This window comes from Dunckerocampus dactyliophorus, chromosome 6 (assembly GCF_027744805.1).
Source record: "Dunckerocampus dactyliophorus isolate RoL2022-P2 chromosome 6, RoL_Ddac_1.1, whole genome shotgun sequence".
Lineage (NCBI taxonomy): Eukaryota > Metazoa > Chordata > Actinopteri > Syngnathiformes > Syngnathidae > Dunckerocampus > Dunckerocampus dactyliophorus.
In genome coordinates, this window is record NC_072824.1 from 3,249,940 (window position 1) to 3,268,406 (window position 18,467).

General features: G+C 43.6%; 1 protein-coding gene across 4 annotated transcripts in view; it reads right to left on the minus strand.

The window, feature by feature from the left end:
* Positions 1 to 18,467, minus strand: part of LOC129183196 (protein ELFN1-like) — a 114,020-nt gene that overhangs the window by 40,525 nt on the left and 55,028 nt on the right. The gene's annotated exons all lie outside the window — the stretch shown is intronic.

Here is an 18,467-nt window from a genome sequence, read left to right on the forward strand (position 1 = left end):
CGGATGGAGGGACCGAATGCTCGGGGCGCGGTGAGCCGGTCATGGCGGCCTGACTCTTCCTGAATGTCAGTTAGGTAACACTTATCTATCTAGCTGAGTGTGTGTGTAATGCCCCGTTACAGCATGCTAGCTGAATGTTAGCACTTTGTTGAGTCGTATTTCCAAAGAGGTCAAGTACCATCAAATGTGAGGTGATTCATTTCTCGCTTTGTGTCTTTGAAGATACTCTTGTAGGCATCCACGCAGGCTTCACTTAAGCAAGCAAACTTACAGTACTCTTCTTATTTTTAGCCATTTGAGCACTTCTTTCCAAATTCACGCCTGCGCTGAGCCGAAGGAGCTGTCCATCAAGACAAAGGGCGGTATTCGACCCAAATTAAGGCCCTTAGTGGTGCCGACAGCAGCGCAATAACCATCTTACGGCATCTGCAGGATGGGGTCCATCATGGTCTGGGGTGCATTTTCATTCAGTGGAACATTAGAGCTTCAGGTGGTGCGGGGTCGTCAAACGGCGGCCGCTTACGTGCAGATGTTGCAGCGGGCATCCCTCATGACCGAGGACCCTCGTCTGTGTGGTAACAGCTGGGTTCTTCAACAGGACAACGCTGCAGTTCACAATGCTGGCTTGACCAAGGACGTCTTCAGGGAGAATAACATCACTCTTTTGGACCATCCTGCATGTTCCCCTCATTTAAATCCCATAGAGAACATTTGGGGGTGGATGGCAAGCGAAGTTTCTAAAAATGGCCATCAGTTCCAGACAGTTGATGCCCTTGGTGAAGCCATCTTCACCATTGGAGCAATGTTCCCACTAGCCTCCTGGAAACACTCGCATCAAGCATGCCCAAAGCCATTTTGGAAGTGATGAACAAATTGAGGAGAGAGGGGCTGGCCAATGCGCTACAACAGCCCTTAATGAGCGGTGTCGTCGTGGCTCAAAAATTTTTTTTGGAGGTGCAAGTCTATGGAGTTGCATTTGTGCTTTAACGTTCAGGTAGCAAAGGCAGATTTTGAGCTCAAATGACGTGCAACAATTGCTGTTGTGTGCGCAGGCACATTGCTGCATGCGCTCTGTCACTCTGTCAGGGAAATCCTTGCAGATAACCAAGACAAGTACTGGACTGTATAACTACTCAAAGGAACAGACTCACACCAGCCAAGATCGTCTTTCACTCGAGTAGGACAGCAGAGCTTACACCTGTTGCTCCTCCAGACTGTCAAAGTTCCGCCCTCCGTGCCCGCTTTTTATTAAGCAGGAAGTAAAGTCACACAAAGAAATGGAAAATTACTGGAGCAGGGTGAGGAGGGGGTCAGCTACGGGAGTAAGGTGAGGAGGGTGAGGAGGGGGTGCTGACCCATAACCTATGACCTTGGCCATGTGCACAGCACATCTTATCACAAGGGAACTGCTTTGGTGTTTTAGCACATTTTCATAACTGCACAAGATAGCTCTAACAAAGACTTCTTTCACAACTGTGGCACAGGTACACCAACATTACCACACCCATGGTTTCACACTATTTTCAAAAAATTGTCACAAATGCCTGATATGCTTTAAAAATAATGCACAAGGGTATTTACGGCCAAAAAGAGGAAAGTTCCCAACACCACCGGAACCATTCCACACAATACACATGGACTACACTGAACTAAAAGTACAGGGAAAACAATATGGTTTGCTGATCATTGATGTATTTTCAAAATGGGTTGAACTGTTTCCAAGTGCACATGCCGATGCAAAAACTGTTGTAAAAGCATTATGTAACCGCATAATACCCACGTTTGGCATTCCATCTGTGATTAGAAGTGATAATGGTACACGTTTTGTGAACGAAGCTGTGATAAAAGTGGGGGAGTTATTACATATTGACTTGAAAAGACATTGTGTGTATCACTCACAGTCCGCAGGACTAGTGGAAAGGACAAATGGAACTGTTAAGTCCAGACTGGTTAAAAACAATGAGAGAAACAAAAAAACAATGGCCAGACTGCATCGGACTTGTGGAGACTGGAATGAGAATCGTTCCAGCTGAGGGAAAGACTTTCTCCCTTTGAAATTGTTTTTGGGCGACCATACAGGTTGCCAGACTTAATGCCGGAAGGAAAGACACCCGTGGGAGGGTCCATACCCGCCCACATGAGGAGAATATATAAGCAGAGGGAGGTGCATAAACACAATGACTTGCCAGTATCTTCTGCTCCACAGACAACCCAAGTCCGAGTTGGTGACCAGATCTTCCTGAAAGTGCTGAAACGACCCCGGTGGGACAGTGAACGCTGGGATGGTCCACTCGAAGTGATCGCTGTCACCCCAACTGCAGTAAAGGTGACGGGACGAGCCGGCTGGATTCATCAACCCCAGTGCAAGCTCCAACACTTCCCTGGTGGACCTTGCGACGCCAGGCCCCTGGGCTAGACATCACCTAGACTCCGACTCCCACCGTCGAAAGACCACAGTGGGAGAGACAGTGGGACTGTTGCTAAACATGTTACTCATTTCGTCATTCGGTCCCAGTTGTGGTGGTGGTGCGGGGGCGGCAAATTGACACCAGGACTGTGTGTGTATGTTACTGGAGTACAGCAAACTACTGCTTATGTTTTTGACAATTATACTGATGTTGACACTAGTGCTACGGGGTCCAGTCAATTGCTGTTGTGTGCGCAGGCACATTGCTGCATGCGCTCTGTCACTCCCTCCACCTTTTTGCTAGCGCTGGGGGGTGAGTTGGTGTACGAGGCGGGCCGGTGTACTAGTGTACCTCTGGCTGGGTTTTGGAGACTGGGCTCCTTGCGGGTTGCTGCTTGGATAGCGGGGAGGCGTACGGGCGTGTTCTTTGGACAAAATGTGTGCCTGTTGGTCGCTCTCCAGGAGGTAAGGGCACTGATGTGATCTTTTTCTTTTCAGATAATACATTTTTTTCAGAAATGTTGTCGTGATTGACCGGCAAACCCCCAAAGATCGACTAGAAGCTCACGATCGACCGATTGGCGACCGCTGATCTACATGACATGGGCGCTCTTCCGTTTTAAATCACAGACTACAAAACAGGCTGGTCAAAGATCCTCTCACTAAGACCAGCATTAGGCTGTTTTTAAGAAGTACTGCAAAAATGTCAGTCACAGATCCTCAAGTTGACAGGGGGCCAGGTGTGCCATTTTTAAAGGCTCTTCAGCAAAAAAAACACATAACCTCACACAACAAAGATCCTCTTACTAAGACTAAGTAGTTTTTAAGAACTACTGCAAAAACACTAGTCAAAGATCCTCTAGCTAACAACATTCTGCTGTTTTTAACAACACTGCAAAAACGATATTCAAGATGAAGGGGGGCCAAGTGTGCCGTTTTATCAAAGATCCTCTTACTAAGATAAACATGATGTTTTTTTTAAATGAACTACTGCAAAACTGCTAGTCAAAGATCCTCGAAATGACAGGAGGCGAGTGTGCCGTTTTTAAGAATCTACAGCACAAAAAAGCCCACCCTGGTAGTCAAAGATCCTCTTACTAAGACAAACATGATGCTGTTTTTAAGAACTACTGCAAAACTGCAAAGACCCTTGAAATGACAGGAGGCCAGTGTGCCGTTTTTAAGGATCTTCAGCAATTAAAAAAAAACAAAAACAAATCAACCCGTTGGTCAAAGATCATCTATAGTACAGGACAGTTGTAGTGTTTTTAAAGGACCTACTGCAAAAAAAGGCAAAGATCCTCCGTTTAACACGACCATTAAGCTGTTTTTAAGGATACTACTGCAAAAATGCTCACCAAAGACCCTTGAGATGTCCAGGTCAGCATGCAGTTTGTAAGATCTACAGAAAAAAACCCAACAACCTGCTTGTCAAAGATCCTGTATTTAACCGCAGCTGCGGCTTCTGTAAAGCTGGCGTGCATTGAAGCTACTGTGAGTGTTTCCTGGCTAGTTTGAGCATCTCCTGGTGAGTTTTGTAGCTTTGTGCTGAAAGAAACATTTGACTGTTAGCTGGAAGACCAGAAGAAGTTTTAAAACAGGAGGAGCGGAGAGACAAACGAGTGTTTGTGTCGCAGCCTGCCGCTCACTGCCAGGGAAGCAACTTTGACATGTTTATGCAAATCCAGAGGCGGGACGGCTGGTTTCACGCCGAAACTTTTACAAAAAAATCTCTGCTCCTTTTGATGAGTTCTCACGCTGATTTTTGTTCAGCGCATCACTGAGGGACACAATTAAAAGACTTTAGCACGCATTCAGGATGCCGGGTGGAACAGCTCATTAGCACGCCGCTACTTAAGTCCCAGCATCTTCTGCCGGGACATTTTTACCTACGATGCAAACATCACATACGTCTGGTGCACAGTTGCCACTACCAGGGGAAAAAAAAAACATCTCATTTCCTGCTCATTTTCACTCCTCCCCCCCAAAAATGGACATGCCAGGCCATGCTACGCACACGCTGGCACTGAGTCACTAATTAGCCGTCATGGTGACAGAAAGCGATATCTAACTGGCCGCTAGAAGAGGTGAGAACCATTCACAGCATGGATGCAGCGAGCGGTCCTCTTGTGCCCTGTTCTCTTCCACCGCCCCCTGACAGCTGAATTTGCTCATTTCCTGGTCAAACACAGGACAGAAAGCAAAGATGCGGCTGCCGCCAAGCTCTCCTCTTGGCTTAGTGCTCAGTCCAACTCAGTGCACTCAGTAAGTGGACTGAGTTGGATCATGCCAGTTTGTGTTTGTCAGCATGTGGCCAATAATGTCATGTTGCAGAAACATGTCAAATACCTTTCATGGAAGTGTGACATCATTCTCACACAGAAATGGCATCCGCAGAGGTGCTGCAGTACTCGTCTCTTCCTGAAGGGGTGGGGCGTGTGTGAGCTGCAAGGTGCTTGTCACTGCCGTCCTTCCAGGAAAAGCCAGTGTTTGTTTTCTGCTGGAGAGCAGTAAGCCAAATGCATTCACTGCTCTGCTGAAAATGAATGAATTTGTCTGCCAAGATGGAGGATTAAATATCCAAGCACAACAGAAGGTGATCAAACTTTTACAACAAAGTATTTTGCAAGAACTTTTGTAAGTACTTCATATACAAGTGAAAAGTAAGACTACAGATGTTTTTCAAGTCTTAAAAAAATATTAATAACGGGACTAAGAAGTTTTCTTCTTTTTTTGTTTTCCGCTCAATGAGCAACCTGTAATTTTTTTTTTTTTTTCTAAAAAGGAGTCAGTGCCTCACCAGCTGTGAACCTCACCAGTGGTCACTCGTGTTGGTGGACCAGCCAGGACACATTTGTGCTGCTACCACAGTACAGTCGTCCCTCGTTTATGGCAGACTCGACCTCGATAAGTGAATTTCTACAAGTCACTTTTACACTCCTATTATTCTTTGTATACATCACAGTGCACAGGCTACAGGACCACTGCAGGGATACAAGAGACGGCCGCCACTAGCATAGCTAGCTACCGAGCTAATTAGTTAGCCTCTGCAATTTACTTACTCTAAACGTAAGAAAGTGTTTCAAACAGAGCGGGGAAGACGGACAAAGCCATGGCATGCCCGTCACAGCCATGGCATGCCCGTCACTTATGCCAGGTGCACCCCATCATTTAGGAATTATGTATAGCATGAATACACATTGTTATTCATGACCACAGTGGCTTCAAAGTCCGTCAGTTTTTGGAGCCACGCAGCAAATAAGAAAAAAAAAAGCCAAGTACACCAATTATGTATGTGTTCTTAATTGCTGCCATTTAATTTGTATTCTAGATAACGTGAATGTGCTTCTCCCAACGTGCGTTAGATGGGCACAAAAACACTTCAACAAGGTAACTACCACTCATTTACATTATGCTGCTGTGCTTTGTGACCGTGTCTCCTACATTTATTCTGGAAACCACAATTTGTGTATTTGTGCACATTTTGAGGCATTGTGTGTGTGTGTGTGTTTATGTGGGTGGTATGGGGTCGATGAGAATTAGTGAGTGTGAATTGGTGACCTTCGCACTGTTACATTTTTAAAACAGGGCCGTGAATAATAGATCAAGTTGGAATAGAACGGCCAAGGATGAAATATGAATTAAAACAATCTCAAATAAGAAGCGAGGGAGGACTGTAAGTGTGTGTGTGTGTGTGTGTGTATTGCCTTTATACTCTCCGCTGACATTAACACTTGAACTCCCAAGGCAGCCATTTTGTCTGCTTTGAAAATTTGCAATGTCATAACTTGGTTAAAAAAAACCCTATGTACCCATAGGACCCTGACTTTTCCTAAATGTGTGTATATTTTATTCTAACATTGTTTTATCATTAACATTTCAAAACACAAAGGAGATCTGAGTATTACTACCTCGAATGACCATAGTAGTCTCATTTACTGCCTGCTTTTTACAGGGGGGTCATATTTCACTATTTGCTACATTTTTCCCGCCCTTCCTCCTGCTATATTGGCTGTTTGTTTTTTATGCTCTGTGATGCTAAAACCTAGCTGTAGCGTCACTCTAAACCCAAGAGAGACAAAAATGCCAAGTAGAAAGAAGATGACAGCTATGGAGGCTTTAGCCTTGCTTCAGAGAAAATGGTTGCAGTTTGAGTTTGCATGTGAAATTGCAGGGAAGTTATGTTGTGTCAATTCAATCAAACACTCCATCACTATAGTTTTCATTTAGTGTCCTGATGTGTTTTTTACCTATTCCACCAATTTATTTTTAGATCTTTTTAATGATAATCCAAATTATATACAAAGAGTCAAAATGACTGCTATGGTCATTCTAGTGGTTGCAGAATTCTGGTAGACCGAGTGTTAATGCCAATTTCAATTTTCCAAAAACAGTACAGTGGGACAACGTAAAGGTAAGAAAGGAGAAGAATGAGGGCTTCCTGTATTCACACACTTTATCCAAAAGGAGACTGAGGGCAGCAGGAAAATGGACCACCGCAGCCACAGTAGAGACTGTGGAGCATCCACAGCTAAGGCACAGCAACAAGGTTAGCTAATGTTAGCATGTTTGTTTCTTTGTCCTTTTTAGCCATGTATCCTCTATGGCAGTGGTGTACCCCTTCAGACATTTGACCTGAGGCTGGACCCCCCCTCCCCCACTGCTGCACACTTAAAAACAAAGATTTTTATCTTAATTAACTCAAAATATTGAACATAATTACTTGATTAATTAACTCATTCTATCCCAGCCATTTTTCAAAAGAACCTCTTCAGTAGCGGCCATTTTAGATTATTTTGACTGATCTTTCAGGCGCACAGAATATTGTGTTCTATGGCTTTATAAATATGGAACCTACCAAAAGAAACATTAGACTGCCGTCTTTCGTCGGGAAAAAAAGTTAGTTTCTACCTTTTTCTGTGTTTTAGTAATCAGCAGTAGAACATTGGTACGTTTCAGGGAAATATCAGTTCCCAACTAGAAATGGAGAAAAACAGCTTTTTCCTTTTCTTGTGAAAAGATACAGTTCAAGCGTAACTTTCACTTTGACACAAATATTTTTTGCTTTTGTGACAGCTCAGATATCTAAACAACTATACCAACAAACACAAAAAATGGGTTGTTTTACATCAAAATAATTTATTTACAAATGTAACACCATGAACTATTTACAATGTTCACGTTGGGAACTGAACTGTGTGTGCATGTGCGTGCACGTGTGTATATGTGCGTGCACGTGTGTGTGTGTGTGTGTGTGTGTGTGTGCATGCGTTAAAATGTCCCTACAATGCGTAACCTTCTGCACGCTAGACTTGTTCACGCTCTCACTTCCTCCTTCCTGTCATGTGTGATTTGCCCATCATCCCTGCTGAGCTCTCATCAAATGCACTTCTGCAACCTTCTTTGTGGCTTTTTATGGCTTAAAAGTGCTCTGAAATAAAAAGCATTAGTGGAGAGTTGCATCATCACCTCTTTTTGCCTCTAACACAAAAAAACGTAAAAGACGTATAAATATGTTGTAGAGATCGGGCATTGGGGATTATAAAAATGTATAAATACGTCTTTGGTATTGAATGAGTTAATTTTATACCAATTCCATGTTAAAAAAAAAAAAAAAAAAAAAAAAAAGTATTTTGCTTGGTCAAATTTTTGTTAAGTTTCACATGAGCACAGATAAATAGATTAGTAATCATCCTACATATCTTTTTTTCCAATCTGATGTTGGCATACTTTCATAATTTGAGCTTCACTTTTTTTGTCCACTCATTCCGCCTCACTGGCGGCAGCTATCTAGCTAGCTAGCTAGTTTTCCGACTAGCCTCTGGTCTCCGGACTCCAAATGTATCTCTTTAAATACAAGCAATGCAGTTAGTTCTGAGCTTGTTTTTGTCCCACAGGGAAGCTACAAGTGGCTATCACGTTCATGGGGTACATGCTAACTTGCTTTGTTAAAGTGTCAATGAATGAGTGTCCTGAGGCATTCCAGAGGGTAGGGACAGAAACGGGGTGGTTAGAGAAGACGGTTACCATTTGTTGTTCAAGTATTTATCAGTAATACAGTGGAAACGAGAGGAAATGTGAGTATTTACTTTGCAAGTTGATTTTTCGGTGTGCGGCCCTAAACTTTCTGCTTGCACTCCTGAAAATTTAAGTTAGGGGCCACTGTGCTCGCCTCTGCGATAAGGCCTCATGTTCAGTGGAATCCCCACTCAGTGACAGGTTTTCACTGTGGGGATTGGACCACCAATATAAATGAAATCCTCAAGATTAAACACACTTAATGCACAAAATAATCACCAAACGTACTTCTTTATTCATACGATGCACACAGAGCAATGAACAACTTCATACTCTGTCTCCTCTCTGCTCCATTCCCCTTGCGCCGTGAGGCGTTCAGGTGGACTCCTAATTGTGAGTGTTACTTGCTCATCGTTTTTCGTTTTTAAGTACCGGGAGCCGAGGCTCTCGGGGTCCGGTACGTACTTCGGTTTTAAGGTCACTGTTCGGTTTCTTTCTGTGTACAGAAAGGGAACAAAATGCAAATGATGATTTTTAAAATGGACCACAAAAAAGTGCAAACTGCTGGCAGGTAATTCCCAGGCCAGGGTTGCAAAGATCGCAGCATTTCATTTGAATTGTGAAAGATTTTTTTTCCATAATCCAAACACAACAGCCTTGGCGGAGGCAACACAAAGCAACGCAGCACGACAGCCATCCTCTCTCGCTGCTTGAAACTCAAATCCCATTTGTTTCTGTGAGGGCTGAAGGACTGAGGTGTGTCTAGACAGACACACAGATGGGCTGATGAAAGCCAATTTCACAACTATGAATGCCGCCAGATGTTTCTGGTAGTGGTGCACGATAATTATCTGACCGATAATTATCGGGCCGATATGAGGGAATTATGACATAATACTGATAAATCTGATCATTAAAAACAGCTCCGATAACCCCCAATTTAAAAAAATGCTCCAATGAGGTGAGATTACCTGTGCTGCGCAGGTGCACAAATGAAGTGCTCCTTTTTTCTCCTGCCAGTGGCGTTAACGGCCTGTCGTAAGTTCCCCAGAGCTCGCTTGTAAAAAAAACATTCACTTTAAGAGGAAGGTCGTTGTACCAAATGCTCTGCGATGAGGGGGAAAAAAAACATTGAGCACACAAAAAACCTTATTAGCCACCTGAAATGCCAGCGCAGCGGCATTTGAAAAGTGCGTAAGGTTTGCCAGAGACCTCCGTGGCGTCACACCGGCTGCTCGGAGCATGTGCCCGAATACAGTGCACTTTGCTGGGCCACTCCAGGTGGCTCCCTCCGCTCTATACTCTGGTAGATACTGATGACTGTGATAGTAGTCATGATATTTCATTAGGACAAATCAACAAGTACAGTTGATCAAATCCTAATTTGTTTCAGTCCTTCTTACCTCCAGATGGGCACAAACTACACTACATCCAGCTAGGGCCATCCCTAGCTGGATGAGTCCACCTCGTGTATACGCCCACCGCTTTGTAAAAAAGCAGGCTTCGCTACACATCTTAAAATATAGCTCTGTCAACTGTCCGTCAGTCAGCTACAGACGTGGGAGCTGTAAGTTTGATCATTTTGTTTATATTCAGCGAGTAGGCTAACCTAGCATGATGCTAGCACTGTAGCATCACATAGCTATGCTAACGTTGGTGTCCTCCCGTCCCACTCCTTCATGCTACTACATTCTATGGGATATATGCCATCTGTTGCGTTGGGCAAGTACACAGCAGCGCTTGGAGACAAACACCGCTCATTAGCTGTGTGGTTGTGTTCCCTGTAGGGTTTAAACTGCCTCAAGACTGACACACTTCCAATACACTATTCCAATGCCTCTGACACTTAAAAGTGATGAAAAATACTTCAGTGTAATAGGGGAGCTTTAAGTACTGTAGAATAAAGTACAACAAAGTCCTAAAGAAGAAAGAACGTAAGAACTTGAAGAGCATACTGTAGATGGACATGAGAAATAGGAGCTGATGATGTTTTGAGTTACATGCAGTCGGACCAAAGTTTGACTTTTAAACAAACTTTTCATTTGACATTTGAGGGAAATTACCTCCATCTCCCCTGAGGAAGAGCGCCATAGCTGAAAGAGCAATCGGTACCTCCATCTTAGAACTCCTGATAGCTAGCTATCAAAACAAATGACTAATGGTCATTAACAGGGGGTGCTAAAAGAACAGGGGTTCTTTGCCTCTCGTATGACGGTTCTGATCCTAACATCTGGCAGTTCTTTGCCTCTTGTATAGCGGTTCTTTGCCTCTCACATTGAGGTTATTGGGCTGTTCTGCCTCTTGCCTTTCACATGGTAGTTCTTTGGCACTCGTGTGACAGTTTTTTGCATCCCGAAAGGCACTTCATTAGCGGTTCTTTGCCTTTTGCATAGCAGTTCTTTGGTGGTTGTTTGCCAATCGTATAGTGGTTCTTTGGCAGTTCTTTGCATCCTGAAAGGCACTTCATTAGCGGCAGTTCAATGACTTGTTTACCTCTTGCATGGTGGTTCTTTGGCGGTTAATTGCCTCTTGTATAGTGGCTCTTGGCCTCTCGTTTAGTGGTTCTTGGCCTCTCGTTTAGTGGTTCTTTGCCTCTCTCACAGAGGTTATTGGGCTGTTCTCTGCCTCTTGTACAGTGGTTCTTTGCCTTTCAAAGAGTGATGCTTCACTGTTCTTTGCCTCTCTTAGGGCAGTTTTTTGTCTCTTGCACGGTGGTTCTTTTCCTCTCTTATGGCTGTTCTTTGCGCCTTGTATTGCAATTTTTTGCCTCTTCTCGGTGGTTCTGTGCCTCTTGTGTGGCAGTTCTTTGCCTCTTCTTTGGCGGCTCTTTTCCTCTTGTATGGCGATTCTTTGCCTCTCGCTAGCATGGCGAAAATATTCATGAAGCAGAGTTTGCATCAGCTCATGTCCATCCATCAAAGAAACAATGGACAATCTAAAGGATCGAATGAGCACGTCCAAACAGGGCAGAATGCTGCTTTAATGGGCCAGCAACAGAGCACTCCAGTCATCAAGATAAACGGCAGCCAGTCTGTGGCGAGTGAGATGCTCTGCTCCTCTGCACCTTTGGGCCAACGCTGATGGCTTTTTTCCATAAATCATGTCTTATTTTATTGAGCAGCCAGCGAGCGTGAGCCTGTTGGAGATATGGACGTTTGAGTGACAGAATTGGATGAGTGCACTTTGACCTCCCACTGGTGGACTTCTAAAAGAGGAAAGTCCAACGTAGTGGTGGTCTCTCTTGGGTGGCCTGTAAGCCTCCCAAGCGTCATGCCTGAAGGAAGACGTTGTCAGGAACGTTTACTGAGTGGATGATGATGACTTTAACCATTTTTATGACGCTCGTACTCTGCAGGGTCATGGGGAGCTGGAGCCGATGCTAGCTAGCCATTCACGCTCAATTTACAGCCTTTAATGCAGCTAGCGTATGCTTTTGGAGTCTTCAATGACCCAAAGGTGTGTCTTCTATGAAACTAAATTACACATTTTTATAGATGTCAAAGACCGTTATAGTTGTGAAAGAGCCTGACATACCTGCTTTTGTAAACATGGAGGACAATTTAGTCCTCAGCAAACCTAAAACATGTTTTTGTCAACGTGGAAGACGATCTCAATAAAAGTATATGTGGACGCAAAAGGCAATTTGGAGTCCTTCTTGAACCTAACAGATGTTTTAGGATGACTGAAGGTAAGGGCAGTTTCATCATCAATTTACTGTATGTTCCAATTTCTGTTAGGGTTCAAGGTCACTAGAGGAGCATGAAGAAACATAAGCAGACCTCAGCCAAGTCCTAAGCCTCTACATACCATCTAGACACGGGTCGGGAACCTTTTTGGCTAAGAAAGCCACACATAGCATGTACTTTATTTCCGTGACAGCTATATAATATTTTTCAACATTCAGTACAACTAAGACTGTGCATTTTCAAGCAAGACTAACAATTTTAGAATTTCAGAATAAGATTGTTATACTGAATCCATCCAATCATAAATACAATAGTTCTTACCATTAATGTGACTTCTGGTGCTGCATGGTTTTGCACCGTCTTTCTTTTTGCCCTCTTCTTCGTCAAAAGGGCTGGCTATGCAGAATTAGCTAGCTGACTATTTGATTAAAGGAGTTTACCTCTTGACATCTCAATGACCCGAGAAGGCTCCCGCTCTCGTAATAGCAGAGTTTTGGTGTCTGACCCGGAAAACATGGGAAGGACAGATGGCATCGGCTCTGGCCACCCGCGTTGCTGTCGGAAATGGCTGGATGGAAAGTTTTACATTTTTAACACTGATTTCTGTTATGTTTTACTTTAAAATGTCAGCCCCAAAAAATGTAAATAAACAAACACGTCTGAGAGCCCGATGCAGTCATCAAAAGAGCCACATCTGGCTACCAAGCCAAAGTTTCGCTACCCCTGATACACAGTAGGATCTTCACAGACAGAAAGATAAAGTGTCATCCAAATATAGAATGCACACCAAAAACACATTCATGTGTCTCTGCTTGGAAGCAGAATATATCCATCATAAAATATATCAAACACTAATTGTATTTCCACCTCGTTCTTGCACAAGGAGAAACAAGACGCTCTGTCGACGAGCACGGACTCTGCGCAGTGATTCAGTGGTCGCTCTAGCCTGGCTCCGCTTTAGGATGTTTGCACGCACGGCTGCAGGCATGCGGTGCTGCGCCTACTCATAGCGAGACAGCCTCACATGACTCACCGAGCAGGTGGGAAAGGCCAAACGTGCCTGTTAGCTGATCCAGCGTGATCAAATATGACGATATGTATGCCGTCTGATACAGCCAGAGATAGCATCTTCTCGCTCCGGGCGCCTTCTCTGATCGTTGACATGCGTTTACAAGCGCATTACAAACAATTTCACTTAGTTTGCGCCGGAGGTTGAATGTTTTTTCCACGGGAAATCCAGCATCAACACTCAATTGATCTTCAAGGTCAGCAAATGTAACTTTTGTGTTTAGCTTTAATGCTAATGAGCTGTGTTCGTCTCCGACAGAATGTTTCTCTCCAAGAAGCACTATATTTGATATAGTATATATATTTGACCATCTTTTTACACTTTTACACCGAAACTCTGCACTTGTCCAACGTAATAGAGGCCATATATCACATACAAAATAGTAACATTAAGGAGTGGGACAGGAGGACAACAAACCTTAGCAACACTAGCATAGCTATGTGATGCTCCAGTGCTAACATGCCAAGTTAGCATATTCAGTGAATAGAAACAACATGGTGTAGCTTACAGCTCCCACATCTGTAGCTGACTCATGGATAGATGGCGGAGCTCCAGTCCAGGATTGGTTTTGAGATGCGTAGCAAAGCCTTTTTTAGGTGGCGGGCGTGTCTAGCTAGTGGCGGGTCGGAGGGGGTATCATGTCCATGAAGGAGGTTTGTCCAGCATGACATCATGAAGAACAAGTTTTCTCACGTTTGGTGCTTATAAAAAGACTCAATGTACACTCAATCTTTAAAAAGATAACACCGCACATCCAAACGCTAAAAATCTTGAACATTTCAAAAAAATGTACATTGTTACATGTACATCCGTCTCATCGTCCACGTTGCAGCATCACAGGAGGACACCTGACTCAGCTCCCCTCCTTCGGCTCGCTGTCACGAACGTAAACACCTCTGATTTCATGTCTTACCACCTGAGCTGTGACCTCCCCGCACTCAACTCACGCGACCCTGGGAGGGGACAAGTGGAAGGGTGACGGGTGGCAGCCCGATGAAGGAAAACAAGAGGGATCTAAAAGTGACGGATTGGACAGGAAGATCCATGGAGACAGAGAGGGAGGGATGGGGGCTACACTGATGGCCGTTTTTTAAATAAATATAGTAAATATATATACTTTCTATATTTATAGTAGTAGGTAGATCTTTGGGACTTGGTCATTTTAAAAGTAGCTTGCAGGCTAAAAAGTGTGAGCACCCCTGCTCATTGTGATGATCAAGACTCTTCTGCCTTGTATTTAACAAAAACCAACTGCTTGTATTGTTTTTTGAATGTGCTCATCTCTGTACATTGTTTGAGTTCCTTACTCAATCCCTTCCATCATTTAATTCCACACACAGAAATGCTGTGGCTTTTCAGCGTAGTTCTGGCATATAAATGTTTTAAGTTTCATTCTCCTCTAAGATCATATTTCTCCTCTCTGATTGAAAAATACTGTATGAGGTTTTTGGTAACAAGTTATTATTAACTTTATGCATTATTCTAGCGATTTGAAAGAATACTAAATCTGCAAATTTTCATATGTGTGATATTAAAAATAAAGGTTTGTATGTTGTCTATACTTGGTATTATGAATGATCATCACGAATATGTGATATTAAAAATAAAGCTTTGTATGTTGTCTATACTTGGTATAGTATGGTATTGTCTATACTTGGAACAGTACAGAGTGTGGAGTGATTTATGATCAAGAACATATTTTGCTTTATTCAATATAGAGATATTTCTCACCACCTTTTGTTGTGTATGTTTAATATGAGATTTACAACTCATTTTTTTTGTCTATTATGACCCCCAGAAATTTATTTGTATTTGGTCATACGTATCCTTTCTGCTATTTCCAAATAGCATTATTTTAGTTTTACTTAAATTCAGGGATAATCTGTTTTTATCAAACCATGTCTTTAATTTAACCTTTTCATCCTTGACCTTTTTAATTAGTTCTTGTGCGCTTTCCCCAGAACAAAAGGCAGTAGTATCATCCGCAAATAATACCAACTTTAAGTCCTTTGTTACTTTACAAATGTCATTGATATACAAATTGAACAGTTTTGGTCCTGATATTGACCCTTGGGGTACTCCACACGTGATATTTAAACTTGCAGATGTGTTTTGCAAATTTTAGCTTTACAAATTGCTTCCTGTTTGCTGGGTAAGTTTTAATCCAATTCAAAACTAATCCTCTGATTCCTTACCTTTCTAATTTTGTTGTTAAGATATTATGATTAATTGTATCGAAGGCTTTTGTAAGATCCATAAATACTGCAGCTGCACATCTTCTGTTGTCTATAGCAGTAGTCATTTCCTCCGTGATTTTGATCAGTGCCATAGAAGTTGAAATGTTAGCTCTGTCATGATAAATGGAGGGATGGATAGATGGAGGGATGATAAATGGAGGGATGAATAGATGAAGTGGCTGGATAAATGGAGGGATGGATAGATGGAGGGATGATAAATGGAGGGATGAATAGATTAAGTGAATGGATAGATGGAGGGATGATAAATGGAGGGATGGATTGATGAAGTGAATGGATAGATGGAGGGATGATAAATGGAGGGATGGATAGATGGGGGGATGATAAATGGAGGGATGGATAGATGGGGGGATGATAAATGGAGGGCTGGATAGATGAAGTGAATGGACAGATGGAGGGGATGTGGTTCGGCGAAGTGTAGCTGCACGGAGAGACAGCAGCGAAGCTGAGCTGAGACGGGAGGCAAGAAGTCAGTTGAGCAGACAGAATGTAGAGTATGTGTTGAGAGAATAAATGGAGGACGAGGTGAAGATAAGGCTGTGTGTGCTAGCATCAGTATTCCATCTTGGTTCTCTCCTTTCTAGCCAAGACAAATGAGCCAACATCAGCAAGGAAGTGTATCAGCTGAAAACACATCAACCTCTCCCTCGCTCACCGTCCTCCTATTCCACCATTATTCTCCCCAAACCATTTTTCGCACCACTTGTACCTCCACATCATGAGTCTTTCTAGCCTGAACGTCAGCACCTGTACCCTTGCAATGCTTGCCCTAGCCAAAATGAATCCTCGCCACCCTCGCCACAAACACCAGCTGCCTCACCCCAACTGTCACCATCCTAAACCTTAGCACCTGTACCCTTACCACCTGTGTCCTCTCCACCCTCGCCCATCCTAAATCTACCCTCCCATAAGCCTAATCATTGCCAGCCTACCTCTCGCCACTCTGAAGCACCACCCAAACCCCAAAACACCTGCAGCTTCACCAGCCTAGGTGATCACCACCTGTACCCTCGCAACTCTAACCTTCAGCGCCCGTACCCTTTCTGCTCCAGGCCTTGCTCACCACAATGTCACCACCTGTACCCATGCCATCCTTACCCTTGCCAACCAATATTTTGCAAATGTGAACCTCACCTCGCAACCATGAACACCTGCACCCAAATCCTCACCACCTGAATCCTGTGCACAGTCACCCTTAACTATCCAACTCCAACCACCATGAGTTAAACATTGCCAGCCTATCATCACCACCCTAACCCCAAACACCTGCAGCTTCACCAGCCCAAGCGATCACCACCTGTACCTTTGCCAGTCTAACCTTCAAGCACCTGTACCCTCTCTGCTCCACCTGTCCCCATGCCATCCTTACCCTTGACAACCAATTTCTTGCAACTGCGAACCTCACTCCCCCCAACCATGAACACCCGCATCCAAATTATCCATGTAACCCCCACCACACAACCCAAACTTTGCTGCCCTTACACTAAAATCTGCATCTAACACCCAAGTTACCCAACAAATGACAACGCAACACCTACTGTAACACTCACTACCAAAATCCCTTACCTACCAACCCATCATGTGTCACTGTAAGAATCTCTGCCCAGTCCTTGCTGACAAAATGATTTCCACCTGTACTCCCCCCACCCTAACCGTGTGCAACAAACCTTGCTGTAGTTACACTCGCCAACCTAAGTCAAGTGTCAGGCACCCTAAAGCTCAGCCCCTAGTCATCTGTAACTCAACTCTTGCCACCTAACGATCAAAATCCCTTACCACCTGTACACCTACCAATTTGCCTGTGCCATTCTAAGACGCTCCCCAACCCAATGCCAACCACCTTACCTTAAACATCCCCCACAAGCTACGCCAGCCCTAATCCTTGGCAACCCACTTCTCACCAAACCCTGTGCCCTCCTGTAACCCTCGCCACCCAAACCATGAAGTATCACCAGCCCTCAGCACCACCTAAGCACCTGAGTCCTCACAACCTGCACCTTCGTCACCCCAATTTAACCACCTTTTGCCACCCTTACATTAAACGCCTGTGCCCTCCTCCTTACCACTAGCACCAGTACCGTAAGTAGGTATCTACTGTAATCGTCACCTTTACTGTTAAATGAACCCAGCCGCTTAATAATCAGGGGACATTCATCTGCTTGTCATAACTGGATAATCACGTCCGTTTCCCAGGCTGTGACTCGTATTAATGCAGCGCTGCCACGGATAGGTCAGCCTCACACTGTGATAAGATCTTGATGTATGCTAATCCAATCACTCTGACATCGGCCTGAGTGCCAGCCAGGCTACCTGCAGATACGATGGCTGATGGATGATTCATTAGGAGGCATACGTTTCCACACGCAGATAAAGTGACTCATAAATACCAGGTGGAGTCTTAGCTCTTATATAATTCATGACAACATTAGCCAGCATAGACGGCGAGCTTTAAAGATGTCTGGGAATCTTTCTAGGCGGCCTTTAAGAAAACAAAAAAACACTATTTCTGTTGTCTCACATTGGAGAGCGTTCAGTTTTGGGTGCCAAAACAGACTGAAGGCGGCGTCGCAAACTTTAAAAGGAGCTTTGCTGACTGAAGGCAACCAAGGAGCGTGTCAACGACACCATCAGATCTACACTACTTGCTGGAGATACTGAACCCAAACACAATTTTTATGTTCTGAGCCTTCATATTTGCTCAGCCCAGCCTGCCCTACCCAGCCTGTCTCAAGTCTTGCCATTTTGCTGTATTTTCTATATTTTATAATGTTTGACATTTTTGTCATTTGTATTCATTTAATCAGACATTGGCATTTATTTGTGATTTAAAAAAAATACATCTACAATGCTTTACTACTTTTTATTCCATAAAAACAAGAAAAGAAATACTTTTGCAATGGTTTGATATTGTCTTGCTCCAAAAAATTTAAATGTTATTAAATTGTTCTTTTTCCACACACAATATCCAAAAATATTTATATTTTGCAAATATTTTGAAATAATTATACAATTATAATATCCAATTTGAGCAT